Source organism: Castor canadensis, chromosome 3, assembly GCF_047511655.1.
Source record: "Castor canadensis chromosome 3, mCasCan1.hap1v2, whole genome shotgun sequence".
NCBI lineage: Eukaryota > Metazoa > Chordata > Mammalia > Rodentia > Castoridae > Castor > Castor canadensis.
This window is the reverse complement of record NC_133388.1, coordinates 148,371,312-148,377,311: the sequence shown is the minus strand read 5'-3', so window position 1 is coordinate 148,377,311 and position 6,000 is coordinate 148,371,312. Positions and strand designations below refer to the sequence as shown.

Below are 6,000 nucleotides of genomic sequence, written 5' to 3'. Positions count from 1 at the left end.
TGTATCTTTTTGGAAGACTCAATTCAAGTCAAAACACTTCTGTTTTTTGTACATTAACTTTATGACTGTATATGATCATCAAGTGTTAGTTTACAATCAAATAAACTCTGAAGGGAGAGGTTGTTTAAATTGCCCAAGATTATGGTAGAAGGGAAATCAAGCTTTTGGCAACTGTAGGTCAATGATTAGTGAATGAAGATCAGCTTATCAGTAATAACCCAATTTAAATCTGTATACCCATTTTGGGTTGATTTTAATCTTGAACCCATTATGGTTGTGTTTTCATTCCAGGCTCTGTTGTGACAATACAGAATGTAACCACAAAGTGAACAGTGTGGAAAAAGAGAAAATGGTGTTATGAGGAGAGCCAACATGAACTGAAAGCCTTTCTTGTTTTGTTTGTGGTGACGTTATCCTTTGTTTATTCAGTCCAGGCAGAATGATCATTTTCTAAGGAAAAGACTACAGAGGGGATCCAATAAGAAGAGCACTCTAGGGGGATCACAGCAAAGTCAGAGCTAAGTTCCAATGTCAAAGGCTGAAAAAGCACAGCATAGGAGAGCACCGTGCATGTTTGACTCACACACACCTGCACAGGGCAATTGATTTATCACAAATGAGGCAACAGAGGCACATTGAATGTCCCTTCTGAGGTTACCACAAAGGACGTAATTAGAATCCTTCAGCTCTCTGCTCAAGTCACTGGTATATGCAGCCCCTCATTGGGACTACTGCAAGTCTTCTGCCTGGCCTCACTGCGCCCAGAAAAAGAGGTATGTTTACTTCCTATTCAGAGATTAAAAAACACACTCTGAGAGATTGGTACTTTGTCTAAGGCCTTTCAGCAGGAAACCAGTCAGTCTGGAATCATCTCAGATCATCTTGGTTTTTAGTGCTTCTGTTCTGTTTTGGAAGCTGGCTAGATCTTAGGTTTGTATTAATCACGCTTTTTGTGCATTTAAGGCCATCACATAGCACTCACTCTGGCATGTGTCTTAGCTAAAGTAATAAAACAGGTCTCAGGTACAATTAAAATTCTGGTTCTCCCAGCATGGTCTCACAGTGCTATGTGACTTCCTGGGACAGTGTCACATTTGCACATGATCAGGTACAAGGTCTGCAGCACCCACTGTTGTAAACTTCTGTATTTTGTAGCTGTATAAATACAAAACTGTTCCAAGGAAATACACACAGAATGTTTTTGAAAAGCAAACATTTGTGCAAAAATGGGACTTTTCAATTTTCTTTGTGCTGTTGGCTGCAATTCTTCGGAAGGTAATTATTATAATGAATGGTTGTTAGCACAGAACGTCAAGGCCCTCATGATCCCATCTTAGGCAGTCAGCATTTCTATTGAATTATAAATGTGGCATTCACATTCTCAAACTGTCATTTGCCTGAAAAAGTTCCATTGCTTGTTTTAATCATCTTCCTTTGACGTATAATTATTCAGCTCTTCTTTTACACCGGAAATGAGCAGTTAGTCTTATGACGAGCTGTTCATGGCCATTTCTGACAATGAGGAAAGACAGTAAGTATCGTGCAGGAATTTAAGTGTGTGAGCTCTTGGGTCTGACAGAAGGTCTGAATCCCATCTCTACTTCTTCATTGAAAAGTGCTTTTAGTCTTGGTTCACCTACTAGTAAAATAAGGATGACAGTAATGACGCCTGTCTGTCAGGGTTTTAGTGAAGATTAAAGGAGATTGTATGGGGAAGAAACTTTATCTCTCCTCTATTCTCTTATAACACTTTTGGGTCACTAAAGCATTCAGAGATTTCTCCCACACCAATCCATTCTCCATTTCTCCAGAGACACCAATTTAATTCTGATGTTAGCCAGAGTTAGTGCAAATCCCACATGTTAAGGGCTGTCTCATAGACTGCCCCCACTTAAATTGCAAGTAGTGGATCCCCAGGTTACCCACAACAAACAGGAAGTTTCCTCGACCCCTTCTTTAGGTTAATCATTTGATAGAATGGCTCACAGAACTCAGAGAAACACTTAATGCTTACCCACTTATTATAACAGGTACAATTCAGGTACAGTCAAATGGAGACACACCCAGCAAGGTATGGGAGAGGGCTGCAGAACTTCCATGCTCTCTCCAGGTGTGCCACTCTCCCTGAACCTGGAAGTTCTCTTAATTCTCTCTCTCTCTCTCTGAAGCTTCATTACCCAGACTGGATTAAATCATTAGCCCTTGGTGATCAACTCAACTTTCAACCTCTGTCCGTCCCCCACAAATGGAGGTGAGGATGAAAATTCCAACTCTCTAATCACAATGATTGGTTCTCCTAGGCAACGAACACCCCACCCACACCCTGCCAAGGGCCCTTACAAAAGGCCCTCCACATTTCAGAGATTTCAAGGACTTCAGGAGCCATCTGCCAGGAAAAGATAAGACATACTTACTCTTATGCTATCACAGTATTACTAAAGAGTGCACTCAAACATTCTTAGCACATCACTTGACACAGTGAGTCTAGAATAACTAACACCTAATATTATTTTTCTAGTCATTTATGTAAATTCAGAAGCCACAGGGCTTGTACCCTAAACATTTTATAATTGTTTACTGACAACTTGTACACATAGAGATTTTTAAAAAAAATAAAAATCAGTTTTATGAATTAATCTTCAATTTAATTCAATGAATACTTAGTGACCATTTCTAGAACCCTGGGCTCTTGGCTTGGTGCTGAAAGTACAGAGGTTAACCCTGTTGTCAGGAACGCTCCAACCCAGATTAGCCTAACCTACTCCATTTTATAAAAGTCTCCATTTTGTCTGCAGAAAGTCCATTTTACTGTGTTTTGTGGAAACTGTTCTTGTGAATTCAAGTGGGACCCCACCTGTATCTTGTTGACCATAATTCTGACCACATAGATTGTATAAGCTAACAACCACCCACGTTGACAAAACATTGAGAAACTGACCACTCCAAGCTTCCTGGCACAGCGAGTTGAACCAAAAAAACCTAAAACGTCAGCAGTACATTCCTTCTATATCTTAAATGCTTATAAGCTCCAGTCCTAACTTCATTCTGGGACACTACTTCTCCTAGTGTCTGGCCCCTTTCTTCTCTTGGAAAGTGAATAAAACTTTGCTTCTGCCTCAGTTCCCATCTTTTCTTTGATATCTTTCATATTCCATGCACTTGACTTTTGAACCCTACACAGACCATTAGAAATGTTAGGTTCTGGTTTGTGAGACTGGTGCATGGGGTGTACAATCTTTTCTACGACAACATGTCATTGGAAAGATACAAATATATCTACATTATTAACATAGCACACCGATGACAAAACTGTATGTGAAATGATACAGGTTTGCAGAAGGTGTAGAAGGAATATAAGTTAGTTCTGGCTGGGATTCCCAGGGAGAGATCACACACACTAGATGAGCATCCTGAAAGATTCAGACCCTTTTTAGTGCATCACTCATTCCCACCACACTGATTTCCTAAACATTTCTTGCTGGTCCATATTATTTCTATGGGTTAGTTCACAGACTCACCAACTCTGACCTGGACTATAGCAGTGATTCCCATGTGGTCTCCAGGATTTTTCCTGCTTAATCCACTGTCAAATAAAATACAAGTTTAGACTTAGCAAGTAGAAACTTTATTCAAAACAATTATTGCCAGGAGGAGGTGAGAGTAAGTGTGGGGACAGAGAGGAAAAGACTTCTGCAATTGGAAGAATATTCTGACTACAGAGCTGCAAATATCAAAAGTGTTTTGCTTTTAGGAGAAGAAATAAACAAGGCTAGAGAGAACTGAGTGTGGGAAGTGGAATGAAAGGGGGTGACATGAATGACTGGATAGTGAACTATAGAATGATCTGATGCTAGTCTATTCTCAGGTTGGTAAGGAGAGCTCAGGCTGAAGATAGGCCAAAGGTTAGGGAGCTGAAAAGGAGAGTCTTAACCAAAACTTGATTAACTAACATTTTGTTCCAATTATTCAATAGGAATTAAAAAAACCAAATTCCTCATAAGATAAAGAATAAAATTTTAGAAGGTTTATGTATGGTCTTATCACAGGTAAAGCAGGGTGGGAGGACATTTACCAAGTTGTATGAGTGCCACTAGGCAAATACTATCCCAAATTCTGAGAAAAACAATCTTTTTCACTTGACAAGCTACAAAAGCATCTAGGACCCCTGATACTGCTGCAACATTCGATGCAGGATGTAATCTACAAAAATTTATTTTAGCCATAAACAACCCCATGCTGACTTACTAGTCATCCTCAGACTCATTACCATCCATTGTAATACACTACCTAGTAAAATTCCCACCCACTAGCACCATCTTGGTCTAATCTGCTTCTGACCCAGGCTAGAACTGGACCACACCAGGATTAAAGGACAGTGGTTCCCATTCTCTGAGATGGGCCCACTGCCTCCCCAGAAAGTAATGAATAATTTTCCTGTTCATTATCTAAACTCTTCCCCTTTCCCTTTTTACCCTCAAGAAGAATCTCAACCTTTGATCAAATGGAGAAGCTGATTTGTGAGTCTGTCTGCATGATTCTCCTATTCTCTGACTGTGATGGTAAATCTTGATTATTAATTTGATTGGATAAGAAATGCCTAGGAGATTAGTAAAGCACACCATGGGCATACCTGTGAGGGTGTTTCCAAAGGTAATTAGATCATGAGGCCTCTGACCTAATGAATGGTTTAATCCATTGATGGATTAAAAATTTACACAGACTATTGAAAGGTAATGGAGCTGGGAAAGGTGGGGCCTGGTTAGAGAAATTTGGTCACCGAGGGTGTGTCCTTAGGGGCTATATGGTGCTCTGGCCTCTTCCTATTACTGTTTAGCTCTGTTTTTTTGTTTGCCACAATGTGAGCTGATCCCCTTTCTTGGTTTCCTGTCCATACTGAGGTAAAAAGTTCCTCTGCCACATGATATTACACTCAAGTGGATGGGGTCAAACAATGATGGACTCAACCCTTCAAAACTATGAGCCAAAATAATTCTTCTCCTTAAGTTGTTATATTAGGTATTTTGTCGCAGCATGAAAAGTCTAATTAACACACTGGCCTAGAATATACCTTTTACTGCTTAGTTGGTTCTTAGTTTCTTTATTGGTTCCATGATCCTGTGAGAGGAAAAAGGACCCAGTTTGGGGTCAGAAATTGATAATATGAAGGTTTGTTTCTTTGTAGTAAGTCATTTGCAGAACTCTAAAGGGATTCCCAAACCTTTGCCATTTTCCAGTAACCTATGGCTCAAGTAAGTTCAACATTGTCACTATCGTCTACTCATGAATGAGAACCTTCCAATGCAGATTCAGTTGTATGACTTCTTTCTTAACACAGCCCAGTGCCTTTCATTACAGTGAAAATCCTTCTTGATGGCTCTTGCTTGTTAAGACTATTTTAGACTTACATCTTTAGTGTACTCTCATTATTTGCCCTACTGGTAATAGGACATTGGAGCTTTGAGGAGTGCTAGTGTTCATCCAGTTCTTTGTCACCTGTGTACAGGTATTTAACCTTTGGGAAGAAAAAGACCAGAACTCATTATCCTTGAATTATATTGGCTCTTCAAGTTCCTGTGGAGATTTTGAAATGCCAAATAATATAACACTCAAGTTAACTAGTGTATATAGTACATACAGCCCTGGAAAGCTGATACTATTATTCATGGTTCTCACTAGTATTCAGCAGTTGTTTAGTTTTCACTCATAGAGAAAACTTTTTGGTGTCACAGAGACTCCTTAAGTAGGCAGATAAAGACCTAGTAAGAAACCCAGCCATAGTTTGTTATTCTATTTATTCACTCATGCAATTATTTATTTATTCATTAAATAATTTAACCAAAATTTAATAAACACTTTATTAATTTGTGCCAGGTACACCCTAGGGATCAGAAGAAAAATGAGTCATGCTTCTTAGAATTCATAAGCTTCTAGAAGAATCAATCAGCAATAAAAAGATATCATCATTAAGTTAGGAAGATTGCTGGGGGAAGAGAGCAATAA

The 6,000-nt window shown here is 39.2% G+C and overlaps 1 long non-coding RNA gene across 3 annotated transcripts in view; it reads left to right on the top strand.

Moving 5' to 3' along the window:
• The first annotated feature begins 483 nt into the window (after positions 1-483).
• Positions 484-6,000, top strand: part of LOC141421679 (uncharacterized) — a 204,304-nt gene continuing 198,787 nt past the window's right edge. For all 3 annotated transcript variants that reach the window (XR_012446351.1, XR_012446350.1, XR_012446352.1), the window contains exon 1: positions 484-773. This is a non-coding gene — a long non-coding RNA (uncharacterized lncRNA). The remainder of the gene's footprint in view (positions 774-6,000) is intronic.